At 41.8% G+C, this 18,546-nt stretch overlaps 1 protein-coding gene across 2 annotated transcripts in view; it reads left to right on the top strand.

Moving 5' to 3' along the window:
• The window catches only part of CTNNBIP1 (catenin beta interacting protein 1), a 55,002-nt gene that overhangs the window by 33,498 nt on the left and 2,958 nt on the right, over positions 1–18,546 (top strand). The gene's annotated exons all lie outside the window — the stretch shown is intronic.

Here is an 18,546-nt window from a genome sequence, read left to right as displayed (position 1 = left end):
TACCAAGAGTTGTGATGGATTATCACAATGGTCCCTTCTGGTCTTAAAATGTATGGATCTTGACACAGCAGTGAGTTGGGAGTCTGTATCAGCTGTGAAACAACTTTTTCATATACAGTTTTGGAAATTCTTTATTTCCAGTTCATTGTAAACAAAGGTTTCTAGATGGAAGAGGTACTTAATTAGGGCTTCCTGTAGCTGCACTAGATAAAGACTGCAGAGGAGATGTCCACAATCCTGTAAGTAGGTCATACAGTCTCAGTCATATTGCAGTTTGTGTTAGTCTGTGTTTGGAGCAGTCTGTACCTGTGAAATGCTCTCCTAGGACAGCTAGCTTGGTTGCCATACGTTCACCTGAGACAAGACCACTGAGGTCTTCCTTTTGTTGTGTTCCTTGGTAGCTTTCTTAATAAGGACCTGTCAGCCCATTTGAGCGAGGCTATTTTTGTGTCTGCTGAGAATCACGCTACAACCAGGGTATCTAGTTTTGTGTGATGTTTACTTGTAGCAGCAAGACGGTGCTTCAGAGGGAGTAAGCCCTGCTGAATACAAAATTGTTCCAGTCATAAACCTTCAATGAGCCACCATTAATAAAAACTGAAGTTTAAATTACAACCTTGATAGTCGGCAAAAGGCTTTAGGGGATTACAGGATCTGTCAGAAATAGACACTAATAATCTCTAACTGTAATCAAGAAACACCTTAAAATTCCCATAATATATGTATTTAAAAGCTAGCCCCAAAGGAATAGACTCAGAATTTTTTCTTCCGTTTGCTCTTATATTCCAAGGGGGAAAAACAGATCAAAATCTAGTGCTCTTATATCGCTCACTCTGCTTTCCAAAAACTATCAATTTATAAAACTTACAAACTCCTGTTCTAGGCTTAGTCATGTACCTCATTTTACATTTGTGATTGCTGCTCCCCTGAGATGCCTCTGAGGGGATGTGCTATAAGGGTGAATTTTGCTTTCTTGACAGGAAATTGTGCAAGCCTCAAGTTTAGTTTGATTCTGTGTTGTATTTCTCTATGCAAGTCAGGCAATGAACTTGTTCCAATGATCTGTGATATACCACCCTTGTTACTCTAGCAAATGTCAAACCAAATAGCATGCAACTGATAATACTGACTTGATTATTCATAATTTTACTGTAATGAATGCTATGAACAAATAAAATGTGCCTGGCTATAGCAAACAGTTTTTATAAAGGTAGCTATGGGTGTGATGAATTCTAGCAATCAGATTAGAGTTCCTCATTTCAGTCCTTGTGCTGGAGTGAGAGTAGTCTAGGGCTAGCTCACCACTCTGTGCACTTTGACAAGCACCCCCACATGGCCAAAATTGGGAGATAATTGATTAGAACCGGATGATTTAACCAGTTAACAAAGGGATTTGGCTTGTCAGCTGGGGACGGTTAAAAGGGAGACAGGGAGAGGCGGAGGCTGGAAGGAAGGGCAAAGAAGCCCAGGATCTCAGACGTGAGACCTCTCTCCCCACCCTCTCATCTTGTGACTAGGGGGTATGTTAAAGCTTGGTGATGGGATATGAAGCTGCATAAGGTGTAAATAAAGGACACCATGGGTGAATTGACATAAAAGTGTGGGACCACTTGCAAAGAGAATCTAGGGTGAGGGAGCAAGCTCTGAGACAGTCCCCTACAAGACAAGGGTCATAGAGGAGGCTACTTCCTGCAAACTCCTCCTCAAAATCTTGACTGTAATTACAGCACATCTCTCCAGGTGCTGCTTCCTTAACATGGACCAGTGACTATTACTGGTTAGAGTACAGGACTGAGAGTCCACACGCATCTGGGTTCTAGCCTCAGCTCTACCACTGACTGCTCTGACCCTTGGGCAAGTTCCTTAAAATCACTCTGTCTCAGTCTGCCTATCTGTAAAATATGATAATTCTTCCTTATTTCACAGGTGTGTTGTGAGGTATAACTAATGTCTGTGAAGTATTTTTGAAATGTGCTAGAGAGAGGTGAAGTATTAGTGGAAGGGATGGAACTATGGGATGAGATGTCTCTTATCAGGAAAAACAAGTATGACTGTATGAAAGCACCAGAGTTCTCTACTCCCTGACTAGGTGAAAGAGACTAAACTTTTTTGAGCTTCATGTCTCCCCCTCCCCACCCCTCACCATTTACATTAATGAGAAAAAGACAGCAGTATTCTACAGTTACGGTACTAAATGCAGCTGTAACAGTGTTGTAACCATATAATGTTGGCGCCATTAGTGTAGAGTTTTTATAAGTGTACATTATTCCTCTTTCACCACTCCAAAACATTTTGTAACTAAGTCTCAAGGTTTTTCTTCATGGGCTCAGAAGTCCTGAAAGATCTAAGGAACTAAGTAATTTCCATCCATAAATACGTGCTTAGGGGGGATGTTGGTCTCCCTCTTCTCAGTTACCTATTTTGATCTATTCCACACTAGTCCCTCTCCCCCCACTGCAGCAAATACTAAAGCAATTCAGACTGTAAGCGTCTTGTGTTTGAATTTGTGAATTGATGGCTTTCCACCAAATCTCCATCACTCTTCAAATGTATCTTGCAGTGAAGTGTTCAGCTAAACATATCCTTGTAAAAAATACAATATTTCCCTTTTCTTAGCAAATTTTGTTTTTAAATTGTGCTTGGCTACTGCTGTGTGGTTGAACTGGAAAACAGAAGCTGTATAGCTAGTAAGTACAGTACCTGGATTTCACTTCTAAGGCCTTGGGGACTACACCACTGTTCCTATAGCAACAGGAATGCCATGCTCTTCTTAAAGAAAGCAGGTCCCTTGGGGAGGACAGAGCTGAGCTGCAAACACACACTGGCTGCGTTAGACACACTATCTGGGTGTTAGAGTATTAAAAATAAACCCACAGTGTAAATTGAGGAGAAGAGATTATTGCCATGAGATTTGGGGTAGTTGCTGAGGAGGGATGGAGTTGTTGGCTAGAGCATCTCTTCAACTGAGTGCTTTTCTCTTTCTGTACACACATAGCTTGTCTGAGTCTATTCCTTCTATAAAGTTGCGTATTAGGGTGCCAGACCTGGGATTTAGGGAAAGCGCTAAACATTGAAAGGTCTTTGAGAGTAGGTGGCGGAGACAGGAGAAGAGGATGTGTAAAGGGTTTGAGCCAAGGAGAGAGACTTCTTTTTCCAGTTCTGCATCCTTCAAGTAAGCTGCTTGAGATATTTAACCCTTTAATCCCTAAAAGCTCCTTAGGTGGCTTAGTTTCCTTGTGGTTGCAAAGCATTCAGGGCAAAGGGGATAGATTTGTTACTGAAAAGATACTTGAAATAGCTCATTAGATGTTGTAAAGTGTTAAATACACTTTTGTATCACTTTTTAAAATGCAAGCTTCGTATTTCTGACTCAACTGAATGTCTGGACAGTGTTTTGGCTTCTGTTATTGACAGGGCTGAACCACATTACACAACACATGATACAGAAAGTATGACTGACTCATGCTGAAGGGGTCTGTGACAGCAGCCTAATCATATTCGTGATTTATAGGGCCGGAGGAGTGTCATATTGAGTGGACTCTCTAGTAGAGCTTACTTTCTAATGTAGACACAGCTTGTGTCTCACTAGAACAATTTACCATGCATCACTTATGAGTCACACAGCAAAGATGAACAACTCAGGTAAACCTTGCTAAGGTGGAGTTTCCTGTGCTGAAGGACAGTCCACTTAACAATGTTCTTTGTCAGTCTTTTTGCTATCACTTCTTTGAAACTGATTCCCACTGAGTAGCAGATGCACTTGCTGGAGAGTGCTGAGCTCAGTGGCTGCCTGCAGCCTTCCCTACAGTTCGACTCCATTCACTAGTTGCTTGACCTTCAAGTAATTTTATTTGTGTTTTAGGGCATGTTTTGCCTGCCTTTTAAAGGGCCAAATGGCAAGACTGCATGAATAAATTCATATAATCAAAACAGAGATGTTTCCATATTCAGCTGAACAAGCTGAGGTTCCAGAGTGCTGGGAAAAGATGCTGTCACAGATGACTGGCCCACAAGGTGCCAAATTTCCTCCTCCTCCTTTGCCACCTACATTAGATTTTGTTTCTTTAAGAAATTACTCTGTCTTCCCACCAGCTAGTAATCTTCCAAATTAAGTGCTGCAATGGTGTTAAATCCAAGTACCATCACTGAGTGAGAACCTGCAAACTGTGCAAGATGCTGGAGATGGTACCCAACAACATATGTGGACAGGATATTTTGCCATTCTGGTTCCATCCATCCTCTCTCCCTGCCACTTCTATTCTTATGTGTCAGCAGTCTGAGTGAAAATGACAAGCTCCTGTCTCTTTACTGATGTGGCTGGGAAAGCAGAGGCTGCTGTAATAGGCATGTATCTGCAATTGCAACAAATCCTGCCAGCCAGCAGGGTATCTTTCTTTGGGTTCAATTTTGAAACTGGGATTTTAACGCTATTGCAGCAATCTATTTGGAAAGTTAATAAGGGGGAGACTTATCACTAGTGCATCTTAACGTAGAATATATGCTATTTAGGGGTAGTGTTTAAATATTAGGGCTATCAACCAATGTGTATAAGAAAACATTTTAAAAATAAAGTAATGGGGGTGCATACACCTACCTCGGCCCTGAAAAACTTTTGTTGATAAAGGTTCTGAATGTCCAGTCTTGTTTGATGGGGGTGGTTTTGGGAGTGGGAGGGTGGGACATGGAACAGGGCTCTGGAGCTTATATTCCTACCCTCAAATACAGATTCATAATATGAGTTTGTATTTGAAGGCAGGAACGAGTGCCCAAGGACTCTGGAGGGTCTTGAAGAGAGGGGTTGCATGAGCAGGAACTGGAAGGTCAAGTCTGAGTATGTACCTTTTCATTGTTTGATATACCTTAATTACTGGAAGTGTAAATGCCTAATGAAGGATGTGCTTAATGTAAATATGGTTCAGGACCCTATTGTCTGGATCACAGGCTTTTGGCAAAGGTCCATCTTAACTTTGAAAACTCTGTGCTGGGGTTTTTTCACGTCAAAGAAAACGTCCATTGTGAGAGCCAAGTTAGTTTGGGGCTGAGGGTCTGTTCACTAAGACCTCTAAGCCTTGTTGTCCTCATACCAGATGGAAGCCCTTGCTCTATTCTCTAGAGATATTTGTCATGGTATGTGAACACAGGCTGCTTAGCAAACTTGTTGTGTTGTGGGTTTTATTTAGTTCTGGATAGCTGGGATCATTGGAGTGGACTTCAACAAACACTGCTGTCCCTTCTAAGAATGCAGGTATGGTATGAACTTTCCCTGGGCAAGTGTGCCCAAACTTTCTGCTGTAGTATCTTCATACAGTCTAATGCTCCATAAGCAGGTTGTGAAGGGTGAAAGATCTCATGACAGGGTCCACTCCAGTTCTATTGCATATACACTAGCTGTCCCTGTTTAGGAAGGATGCGTTCTTCTTCAAGTGCTGGTCCCGATGTGTACTTCACACATGGATATGCATGTGTGCCATTAGAGTCTGGAGATTATTAACATGTAGTGTCCTTTGGCCCACACAAGTGCAGTTGCTCTCCTCATGCTCCAGACAGAGGGCGTAAGAGGTGGTGCAGGCCGATACCTCTCCAGTTCCTTTTTACCACTGCAAGGCCTGACTTGGAATCCTCTGTATCCAGATTTCTGCAGCTTCTTCCTTCTAGCCTGTAAATAGATATTGTAAATAGTTTTTATGTTAGCAGAGTTATTTTTATAGTATAGTTAGTATAGCTTGTTCCCCTCTCCTCTTCCTGCCTCCCCCCCTCCATCTTGATGGGGAGCCCCTTCTCACAGTCTGGAACTATGCCCAGAGTCACAGGGTTCAGGAGTTGTCTCTTGCCCTTGCTCCTTCTGAGTGACACCACCAATTCTGCCTCTGTGAGGGTGAGATGCATATCTCTGCGAAGTGCAGCATCTGCTGCTCATCTCCACTGTGAACATGTGAAGGCTGTGAGCATATGTTGAGGAAACAGATCTAGTACTTGACACTTCAATACTGCCTTCTATCCAAGAAACTCAAAGTGCTTGGCGCACACACACCTCCCCCAGGAAGTAGGTCTCTGTTTCAGAGGGGTAAACAGGGCATAGGGGGTTGAAGTGAATTTCCATAGGGGACCACAGCTGTCTGACACAACTGGGACCTAGAAGTCAGAACTCTTCATTCCTAGATTAACTACCAGACTCAGTCTAAGGACAAACCTAAATGATTTAGAAAACATGCATAGAGATGCAGTTTTACATGTTTTTTCCTTCTTTCATTGTTGTTACCTCTCTCTCCCACTAGCTCCACAACTGTGGGCTGATTCTGAGGAGATCACCACCTTTTAATAGGCTTCCTCCAGTATGGGTATCTTGTGTTTGCTTCTGAGCATAATTTGAGTCTGGTTCTGTCGGGTCTCTGATAAGGTCTTGCTGATGAACAAGGTCTGCCCCCTGCACCTCGGTGCCTTACCATGCTTTTACTATTGTTTGCGGTGTTGTAGCTGTGTTGGTCCCAGAATATTAGAGAGGCAAGTTGAGTGAGGCAATACCTGTTATTGGACCAACTTTTGTTGTGGAAAGAGACAAGCTTTTGAGCTTATAGTTACACAGAGCTCTTCTTCAGGTCTGGACTAGAAGAGTTCTGTAAGCTCAAAAGCTTGTCTCTTTCCACAACAGAAGTTAGTCCAGTAAAAGATATTACCTCATTCGCCTTGTTTCCCTGTTTTGACATGCAGGGCCTCAGGCCCGTATTCCGCCATAAACTCCATTAAACCCAGTGGCAGAATACCTAGACAGAGTTGAATGAAACTGAAATGAGAACTTTGTGGGATTGAACAGTATTTTGCCATTTATAGTTACTTTAAAACATGGATCTCAAAGTGCTTAGAAATACTCATTAAGCCTCAACCTGCCCCCCCCCATGAGTTCTTCCCATATTACAGATTAAGAAACTGAGGCAGAGAGGTTAAGGCCATACAGCAGTTTTTGGAATGGAAACCTAGGCTTTGGAGAGTCCTCTGAGTCCATTTGAATCATTATTGAAGGCAATAAACTATAAAGCTCTTTATGAATGTCAAACCAGCATATGAAGTACAGCAGCCAGAGGGCACAATTGTGTGTTGGAATTGACTAGGCCTGAGGCTGTCTAGAAACCTGAACCCATTGTGAGAAACAATCAGTTTCAAAGTAAGATGGGATAGTTACGGGGTTTAAATTCAGCCGGAGACGTCCAGAGCGGAGCGCCGGTAAATATTTTCAAACCTGCAGTAGCCCCGGCACACCCCGCGTGGCTGAAGCCCCAAGCCCCAGCACCCCCTGTTCCCTTCGGGGCTGAAGCCCTGAGATCCCCGCCCCTGCAGCTGAAGCCTGGAGCCCCTAATGGGGGTGGGGTATGGGGGGCTCCAGGAAATACTCTGAGAATTTAAGCCCTGGATAGTTGTGTGCTCATGGCCGAACATGGACATACAGCTTCAGATTTCACAGCCTGTCAGATAAATTATTCATGGCTAGTGCTGTTTGGACAAACAGTGGCTCTCTGTAATAATGTATCTCCTCCTGCCTTAGCTACACAATTTATTAGACTTTATAGTTGGAAGTATTGGAATACAGCAGAGGCTTGCTTCTGTTGCAGGATAGGAATGTTCTGTTTTGTTTTCGCTCTCCGGGCCTGCTATCTGTGAATCAGTATTACATGTCTGCAAATTTCTTTGTGCTGTATATTATGTTTCTGGGTGACATGTGGTGCCGTCTGCTTACTCACCCATCCACCTGGCTGCCCTGCGGGGTGTTACCTGTTTTTTGATGGATTATTGTTATGTTTAAATGCAGTCGCTTGAGACTGTTGCAAACAGTGGTTTGGATGTAACTACCACATATGAACACATCACCCCCTGAATCAAAAAGGAATGGGAGGAGGAAGTAAAGCTGTTAAAGTTTGTGTAAAAAATTCAGTGTTGATTAACTTTATCAAAAACTGTACTGGAAGGGTGAGAGCAATAGAGACCGCATATGCACTACCATACCAGAATGGTGAGCTGGAAAAACACCTCATGACAAGATGAGATCCATGGAAGGACCTCAAAGGCTGCCTCTTCTCATGCTTCCCTTCTTCTCTCCCCCCTCCCCCCCAAAAAACAAAAAAACCCACCCCATAGCTCCTCATTCCAGCTCTGCAACAGGCTTCCTGTGTGACTTTGATAGTCATTTATTCTCTCTGCTTCACTTTCCTAGGTGTTGAAAATGGGGACAGTTTCATTTTGTAAAGTGCCTTTTACAAATGTATAACCAAAGAATATTACAATTGGTAACTTACACAAATGTGATTTTTTTTTTTCATGAGCACAAACAGCACTTTACAAAAATATAACTTAAAATAATAGGATAAGATTTAGTCGCCATAAAATAATTTTTAAACCTCATTTTAAAGGGAAAATGGGTAAACAAATCAAACAAGTTAGAATTACATGGGTAAGGGACTGGTATTTACAATTATTATAGATTTCTAGCACTGTAGGAAACAGCTAGATTGGAGAGATCCCAAATTATATTAGGTACATGAAAACATTTTCAAGCTTACGTTTAACTTTGTAGGAAAAAAGGGATAGATATTGAAAGTGCTCAATGAGCCACATGCAACTGGTTCAGTTGCAGCTAGAACGGGGAAACTGCAATATAATACAAAAGATGCTCCTACATCTAATTACAAAGAGCAAATCAGTCAAGTTATATAGAATGTATTAAAGAATATCAAAAAGGCAGCCATACTCTTGATGGTTAATGTAATAATAAAACCTGTGTGTACTTACTGTGTTTCATCCAAGGATCTCAAAGAATTTTACAAAGGTGGTTATTTTGTTTATTTTACAGTTAGGGAAACAGAAGTTCAGTGACTTGGCCAAAAGCTAAGTTAATGGAACCCAGATTTTTTTTATTTAAAGGCTCCTGCTGTTGTCACTAGACATACTGCCTCTTCAGGTCAGGCCACAAGAAATGAAGCTCTAGTGAAATTAATAGCAATTGAGAATCTTCAGCATGGTTATACATTTTTTTTCTCAAAATAGAACTTACCTTATGACTTTCTTAATGTTAGATTTTTGTTTTTGTTTTTGTTTGTTCACCTCATCATTGGAATACATGGGCATTTCCTGTGCCCCAGTCTGTTTCCCAGTAGGAGGTTCAAGTAAATGGCAGGGTAAAGAGGAGCTCCTAGCCCAAGAGAGACCCGCACAATTCATTGGGTGGGGCTGCTGAAACCATGATGTGTATTTCCCAAAACTGTCTTGAATATTTATTTTTACTGCAGCTGTTTAGAACAGGAGCTAGCAAGCTGTGAACATGCTATTCAGAGAGCTGATTTGACTGAGAGAGCCAATGTGAACTGCAAAATTCCCAGCATCTGCTGTGTGGTTAGAGATATTTATTGCTCCTGTCGTGCTTTGCATACTGCTCTATGCTGGCCACAGTGAGCAGTGCAAGGGAACAGCATAGAAAGCTAGGACTGTTGGGTTGTAGAAATAAATCAGCTGAGGGATTTAAGGAGCTGGTGGATTAGCTTGAAATAAGTCTCTCTACTTCCATAAAACCCACCACAAGAATTTTTTAAATTTTGAAAAGAGAAGAAATAAAGAAAACAATAACTGTTAGCCAAACTAGCTTGTCTGCTGTGCTGGGTGTGATATCATCTGTGATATTACTGTTGCTAGGAGACCTTGCTTGCTCTGGAACTACATAGCAAAGGCACCTTTAGTTTAAAGGGGGATGTATATTGAGGGAATAGGAAGGTTGGGGCAAATACCAAGACATGGGATGCCAAGATCAAGCAATGTCCTGCCCGTTCTGTTTAACCGTTTCAATGTTGCACCAACTATCAGGAGCTCTCTGCATTTAAATTTCTCATATTATGCTTATTAGAATCCTTACTAGTCAATACCTATTTGATATGGAGGGTAATAGTTAAAAGATGCACCTCTTTATTTTTAAAAAAGAAAACACAAGCAAACCAGAATGACTCCTTAGCCCCTGGTTTTAATTCCCTTCTTGGATATACAACTTAAAACAAATTGCCCTAGAGTATAAGAATTATTGAACATAAATATCATAAGTAGTGCTTTTGTTCTTTGAATTACATTAGCAGGAGGAATTGTGGTCTAGAGGTTTAAGCATGAACATGGGAGTCTGGACTCCTAGGTTTGGTACCAGGCTGTGCTACTGACTCTGTGTGGTCTTGGGTAATTCCATTTGTACCTCAGTTTCCCCAATTATAAAATGAGGATAAAATGTACTGTGCAAGCCTCCAATAAAACTGGTACAATACAAACTGTATTTTAAAGAAGTCTTAATAAACTTGGTTATCATCCTGCCTTTCCTTACCCTTTTCCAGCTCGCTGTACAGAATTTTGTCTCAAAACAATTAGCCTCTCTTGTTCTCCATTGTCTATTCATTAAACACGGTTAGCGCAGAGACCAGCTGATTCAGCTTCAACTGAGATGTAAGAGTTTCTTTACCAGCCAAGCCGAGCTGAGGTATCTCAAGGGTGAGAGAGGGGGACCCTGTTCAGTATAACGCAGCTATTAAAAACAAAAATAAATGCCATGGTACAGAAGCTGAAATATACAACTTCTGTTGCCAGTTCAACATCCCTGAGCTGTTGTGGATAGACTCACAGCAATATGAGACACCTAATTTTATGTGGTGTCAAGTATGTTTTGCTACAATGCGTACTGAACTTGGAGCTGGTCCATATCAGCTGAATGACCGGTTTTGAAAAGGGGCTAGAAGAACTGTCTTATTCAGTACCCTATGTCAAATACTGTAGTTTCTCTAGTATAAATGCAGCCTGAATGTATGGCTGTATTTTCATTTCACAACCTCAGCTGCTGTTTGTCAGTGCCACTTGCATCTTCTGTTGCTTTGCTTCTCTGTGTAAATCCTTCAGAAGTTATTTTCCTAACCTCAAATACATTTGGAAGCAACAGAGCAACTTTTTGGTTGGTTTTTGGGGAGTGGTAGCATTGCTGCCTTCTGAGACCAGAATAAAGGTTGAATTAAACCAGCTTATTGGAAAGTAAAATTTTGGCTGAGAGTTAATTTACAAAGCACAGTAGTCATCGTTTACATCGGTTGGTAGGGATCAACCTCTAAAATTGCCCAAGCTACAAACTTGAGATCCACACCTGCACCTTCTCAAAGTTCAGGATAAACAATATTAAAGAATATTAAATTATCCTGATGATGGGAAGCAAGTAAGAGGCTATGACTGGATCAGCAGTTCTTTAATGACCTGAAAATCAAAAGAACCCTACAAACAGTGGAAACATGGACAATTTGCTACAGCTGAGTACAAAAGACTAGCACAAGCATAAAGGGACAAAATCATAGAAATATAGGGCTGGAAGGGAGCTTGAGAGGTCATCTGGCCCAGCTCCCTGGGGTGAGGCAGGATCAGGTATATGTAGAGCATCCTTGATCGGCTAACCTGTTCTTAAAAACCTCCAATTAATGGGGATTCCACAGCCTCCCTTGGAAACCTTTTCCAGTGATTCTAACTATAAGGATAATTTAAGTTTTTCTTAATATCTAACCTAACTCCCCCTTGCTGTAGATGATCTATTCTTGTCCTACCACTGGTGAACATGGAGAACAACTGATCCCCGTTGTCTTTATAACAGCCCTTAACGTATTTGAAGACTGTTGTCAGGTCCCTGCTCAGTCTTCTTTTCTCACGACTAAGCATGACCAGTGTTTTTTTTTTAACCTGTCGTCATAGGTCAGGTTTTCTACACCTTTTTTCACTTTTGTTTGGTCTCTAGCCTCTTTCCAATTTGTCCACATCTTTCTGAAAGATAGTATTCCAGCTGAAGCCTTACAAGGGCCGAGTAGAGTGAGACAATTACCTGTTCTTGTATATATGACACTCCTATTAATACACCCCAGCCGTAAATTAGCCTTTTTCACAACTCCATGACATTGTTGGCTTCATTCACTTTGTGATCCACTATAACCCCTAGATCCTTTTCAGCAGTACTACTGACTAGCCTTGAGGGAGGGGCCAACACTTTTAGCATTTCCTTGTCCTTGTTTAGATCCACAGTAACTGGGATCCAATAGACTCAGTTTGCTGGTTATAAATACCATCTCATTAAAATAACTGAGAAAATCAAGAGCAGAAACTCTCCCCCAAATAAATGGGTAGGGTCCACCTTGGGAATTATTCATAGATTCTAGGACTGGACGGGACCTTGAGAGGTCATCGAGTCCAGTCCCCTACCCTCATGGCAGTACTAAATACTGTCTAGACCATCCCTGATAGACATTTATCTAACCTACTCTTAAATTAATGCATAAACACTTCATAGTTTGGGGCTCACTCTCTGCTACTCATATTGTGCCTCAGTTTGGTTAACCCTTGCCCACACTAGACTAGTAGACACACAGATTAATCATACTATGAGAATTACAGGCAACATTGAAGCCAACAAAACTTGCATGGTTACCAGTCCTAGCCAGTCTTCCTCCACCTAATAACCAGTGGTCAGAATGCAGCCAACAAACTGATTACCAAGATACAGCAAATGCCACTGTTCAAGGAAGTAGGGGATCTACCTCACCACAAACTGCCTAACAGAAATCCTACCTCCACGCTTTCCATCCAGCTGATAACATCACTCCCTCACTGTGGCAGACACAATGGGAGTGAGCCTCTGCCATTACCAGGCACTCTTACATCACCATCAGGCTGGATGAACAGCTACCTTGTTTTGGGACTCCACACCACCTTTGAGCCCGCTTAGCAGGTTCAGAAGTAGCGTGGTTAGTTGTGCCAAGATCAACCATGCTTGGTACATTTAGGACAACCCTGTGCTGCTGTGGAGGATGTTGCAGACGTACTGGATGGTTGCATTTTTCATGTTGGGCTCCCCAGAGGTCTTCTCAAGCTGAACACCGATTCAGAGGCCATTGATTGGCTCAAGACAATTGAGATGGTGTTGGTTTTTTTTTAATCTTGCCTTGCTTGTTTTGCTCATATGCAGTTGCTATGTATATACTGCCTAGCCAGTTATAGCCTATTTTGTATTTGTGCATTTGATTTTTTTTTCCTTCCTAAGTGCCTTATTAAAATCTTCTAGGTGCTTACGAATTGATTGTTTAATAATTTGTTCCAGTACCTATCTTTAAACAGGGGAACAAAAAGGACCTGGGAAATTATAGACCATTCAGTCTGATACCTGGAGAGATACTGGAACAATTATTAAACAATCAGTTTGTAAGCACCTAGAGGATAATAGCATTATAAGTAGTAGTCAACATGGATTTGTCAAGAACAAATCATGCCAAACCAACCTAATTTCCTTATTTGGCAAGTTTTCTGGCCTAGTGAATGGGGGGAAGCAGTAGATGTGATGTAGCTTGATTTTAACAAGGCTCTACACTCCCCTATTACATCCTCATAAGCAAACTAGGGAAATGTGGTCTAGATGAAATGGGTCCACAACTGGTTGAAAAACTATAGTCAGAGTAGGTATCAGTGGTTCACTGTTAAACTGGGAGGGTGTATGGTAGTGGGGTCCCATAGGGCTCTATCCGGGGTCCAGTACTATTAGCTATTTTCATTAATGATTTGGATAATGGAATGGAGAGTATGCTTATAAAATTTGTAGATGACACTAAGACGGGAGAGGGGGGGGGTTGCAAGCACTTTGGAAGACAGGATTAGAATCCAAAAGGACCGTGACAAATTAGAGAATCGGTCTGAAATCAACAAGATGAAATTTCAGTACAGATAAGTGCAAAGTGCAAACATTCTTATGTTCTTAAGTACTACACTTATGAAGTTGTACTACAACTACAAAGTGGGGAATAACTGACTAGGTGGTAGTACTGTTGAAAAGGATCTGGGGGTCATAGTGGATCACGAATATGAGCCAGCAGTGTGGTGCAGTTGAGAAAAAGGCTAATATTCTGGGCTGTGTTAACAGGAGTGTTGTACGTAAGACACAGGAGGTAATTGATTCACTCGGCTCAGCACTGGTGGGGCCTCAGCTGGAGTATTATGTCCTGTTTTGAGCACTATAATTTGTCCACGTCTTTCTGAAAGTGGAGAGAGTCCAGAGGAGAGCAATGATAAAATGTTTAGAAAACCTGACCTATGAGAGTGGTTAAAAAAACTGGTCATGTTTAGTTTTGAGTAAAAAAGACTGAGTGGGATCCTGAATAACAGTCTACAAATACATAAGGACTATTTTAAAGAGGACCGTGATCAGTTGTTCTCTGTCTGCTGGTGGTAGGAAAAGAAATAAAGGGCTTAATCTGCAACAAGGGAGATTTGGGTTGGATATTAGGAAAAACTTTCTAGCTATAAGGATAGTTAAGTCCTGGAATAAGGTTCCAAGGGAGGCTGTGGAATCCCTGTCATTGGAGGTTTTTAAGAACAGGTTAGATAAACACCTGTCAGGGATGGTCTAGGTATACTTGGTCCTGCCTCACCACAGGGGCATAAACTAAATGGTCGCTTGAAGGCCCTTCCAGCCCTACATTTCTAGGATTCTATTATAAGATTCTGGTCTTGGGTTGTGTTATGTATGGAGTCCGCCCATGCACCTCTAATCCAAACTTCCCTAACATTTAATTTCACAAAGGGGAACTACACAAAAATGAGGAGATTAGTTAAACAGAAATTAAAAGGTACAGCACCAAAAGCAAAATCCCTGCAAGCTGCATGGAAACTTTTTTAAGACACCATAATAGAGGCTCAACTTAAATAGGGTTACCATATTTTGAGTGTCCAAAAAGAGGACACTCCATGGGGCCCCAGCCCCGCCCACGCCCCAACTCCACCCCTTCCCCAAAGTCTCCGCCCCCTCCCCTGCTTCCCGCGAACATTTGATTCGCGGGAAGCCTGAAGCAGGCAGTAGGTAAGCTGGTGGGGGGAGGAGGCACGGCCCAGCGCACCCCTGGCCCAGCACCCCTGGCGCCCGGCCCGGCCCCCGGCCCAGCACCCAGCGCCGCCGGATTTTCCCGGACATGTTCGGCTTTTTGGGATTTCCCCCCGGACAGGGATTTGAGGCCCAAAAAGCCGGACATGTCCGGGAAAATCCGGACATATGGTAACCCTAACTTAAATGTATGCCCCAAATTAAAAAACACATTAAAAGAACCCAAAAAGAGCCACCGTGGCTAAACAACAAAGTAAAAGAAGCAGTGAGAGGCAAAAAGGCATCCTTTAGAAAGTGGAAGTTAAATCCTAGTGTGGAAAATAGAAAGGAGCATAAACTGTGGCAAATTAAGTGTAAAAATATAATTAGGAAGGCCAAAAAGAATTTGAACAGCTAGCCAAAGACTCAAAAAGTAATAGCAGGAAGCCTGCTAAACAACCAGTGGGGCCGCTGGACAATTGAGATACTAAAGGAGCACTCAGGGACGATAAGGTCATTGCAGAAAAACTAAGTGAATTCTTTGCATCGGTCTTCACAGTTGAGGATGTGAGGGAGATTCCCAAAACTGAGCCATTCTTTTTAGGTGACAAATCTGAAGAACTGTTCCAGATTGAGGTGTCATTAGAGGAGGTTTTGGAACTATAACAGGGTTCAAAAAAGAACTAGATAAATTCATGGAGGATAGGTCCATCAATGGCTATTGGGCAGGGATGGTGTCCCTAGCCTCTGTTTGCCAGAAACTGGGAATGGGCGACAGGGGATGGATCACTTGATGATTATCTGTTCTGTTCATTCCCTCTGGGACACCTGGCATTGGCCATTGTTGGAAGACAGGATGCTGGGCCAGATGGATCTTTGGTCTGACCCAATATGGCCGTTCTTATATTCTTAGTTTGTGGTGTTCTGATACAGCATTTTGGTTCACATTCATCTCTAGTAAGAACACCGAAGAGCTGCCTCTCTGAGTCTTATTTAAGTTAGGGAGGGGAGTGAGAACAATCAATGAGAAGGTTGCACTCAAAGCTTCCTCCTCTGCAGTCTAGTCCTTTAGTTAGAGGCTTCAAAGGAAATCTAAATAAAGGAAATAATTAGCTCATGCAGACCTAATTAGTTCATGAAGGAAAAAAATGCTGTGCGTGTAATCGGTTCCACTTAAATGGCAAGGATCAGTTTAATGGTTGGTCAGATATCAGAAATTGTGTGGGTTGTGGCTGTTAGAGTGTGGTTTTTTTTTTTTTTTTTTTTTTTTTTTTTAAAGAAGTTTGTGATTTTTATAGTTGGAGCTATGGGATCCATAGATGAACAGCATTTGCTTTTATTTGAGTCTCTGGGGGCTGGAAGTTCTGAAACAGATTAAAAATCTTGCACAGTTAACCCCTAGATCGCTTTTTTTATGGCCTTATCTAGACTAAAGGGATTTATTTATAGCACTGCCTTACGACCAGTCCACATGCTCTCATTTCCCCAACATTCTGAAGACATTTAACTTTTACATGTCACCTTGTGCTCGTCTCTGAATATTTAGGAGTCCAGAGAGCAGATTGGTTTGTGGATAGCCCAAGAGGAAATGTCATTTGAAGAATGAAAATAATTTAGAATGGAATGTTTTTCATGGGACTGGATAACTCATGTGGGTTATAGTTAACTAAAGATTCTTTTGCCTATAAATCACACGTTCAAATCCTACCCAAGTCAGTGCTGAGTGAATGAGGCTATTCATGGCTTATGTGAAATGAGCTAGGTAGGTCTCAGTTCAGTTCTCCCCTCATGTTAGGCATGAGTTAGGTGATCATCCACAACTGACAGCCTCAGCCAAAAGGCCAAGGATTGAATAAGTCATGGAGACTGAACCTTTCAGGTGGTTCCTTCAGGTCTTGGTTGAAGCACTTTGGAACCGCAGTGTGAGAACCTTGTACAGCATGGCAAGTCTGTTTTGTGGGTTAATAGAGGCCTTCAGTTTCAAAAAGAGTGTTCTGAACTACTGTTAGGGGTGTAACAAAAATGTTTGTCTCTTAATATACTTAGGGATGCTCACATATCAGTGATGTCCAGTGCTATCTAACTCTACAAAATGAAGAGGAAAGCTAAACATGGCTCACAACTTACGTTCCTAATAACGTAGCAAAGTTTGCAGATGACACAAAATTACTCAAGGTAGTTACATCGAAAGTTGACTTGAAAGAGTTATAAAGGAATCTCACAAAACTGGGCAACAAAATGGCAGATGAAATTCAACGTTGATAATGCAAAGTAATGCACATTGGAAAACATTACCCCAATTATACATGTAAAATGATGGGGTCTAAATTAGCTGTTACCACTCTAGAAAGAGATCTTGGCGGCAGCGTGGATAGTTTTCTGAAAACATCTGCTCAGTGTGCAGTAGCACTCAAAAAAGCTAACAGGATGTTAAGAACCATGACGAAAGAGATAGATAAGGCAGAAAAATTCATAAAGCCAGTATATAAATGCATGGTATGCCCACACCTTGAATGCTGCATTCAGTTCTGGTCACTGCATCTCAAAAAAAGATATATTAGAACTGAAAAAAATGCAACAAAAATGATTAGGGGTATGGAACAGCTTCTGTAAGAGGAGAGATTAAAACTGAGACTGTTCAGCTTAGAAAAGAGAAGACTAAGGGAGGATATGATAAAAGTCTGTAAAATCATGAATGATGTGGAGAAAGTGAATAAGGACGTATTATTTATCCCTTCATGGAACACAAGAACAAAGGGTCACCCAATGAAATTAAATGGCAGCAGGTTTAAAACAAACACAATGAAGCACTTCTTCATACAATGTATAGTCAACCTCTGGAACGCGTTGCCAGGGGATGTTGTGAAGGCCAAAAGTATAACTGGGTTCAAAAAAAGAAATAGGTAAGTTCATGGAGGATAGGTCCATCAATGGCTGTTAGCCAAGATGGTCAGGGATGCAACCCCATGGTCTGTGTGTCCCTAAACCTCTGACTGCCATAAACTGGGACTTGACAACAGGGGATGGATCACTCGATAATTGATGTATTCTGTTCATTCCCTCTGAAGCAACTGTCACCTGTCACTGCTGGAAGACAGGATACTGGGCTAGATAGACCATTGGTCTGACCCAGTATGACCATTTTTATGTTCCTCAATTATACATCTTACCAGGTGAGAATCCAATGTGTCTTGAGTTTTGGATTATCTCTGTTTGGCAACACTTGGACTCATTGTGAGCCAGTGGACGCGCATATATGATACATATCCCCCACTGTTATCTGTTAATATAAACAACTTCTCAGTGAAAGGACATAAGATATTGACAACTATAACTGCACTTATCAACTGCACCATGTAGCAAATACTGAATTTGCTCAGCTGGCCAGCATTAAAAATATCTCCAGCCAGCCAGAGAGAAGTGAGAGAAAAGCAGCCTTCAGAAATAAATTTGAGAGAACATCAGGATGGTGTCTGGGACTTTCCATCTTTGGAATAAACAAGGAGTGGTTTACATGGATGCAGTGGGTGACGGAGGGCTGGAAAACAATAGATCTGGGTTCTGCTCCGTTCCATGCCACATTTGGGAGGTTTTGGCACATGAGACCCTAAGCAAGCTATTGAATCTCTGTGCTTCAGTTTCTTCATCTTTAAAATGAGAAT

The sequence above is a fragment of the Terrapene carolina genome, unplaced genomic scaffold (assembly GCF_002925995.2).
Source record: "Terrapene carolina triunguis isolate 2854851 unplaced genomic scaffold, T_m_triunguis-2.0 Scaffold714, whole genome shotgun sequence".
In the NCBI taxonomy this organism is placed as follows: domain Eukaryota; kingdom Metazoa; phylum Chordata; order Testudines; family Emydidae; genus Terrapene; species Terrapene triunguis.
Note: the sequence above shows the minus strand (reverse complement) of the source record. Positions and strands in the feature narration are given on the sequence as shown.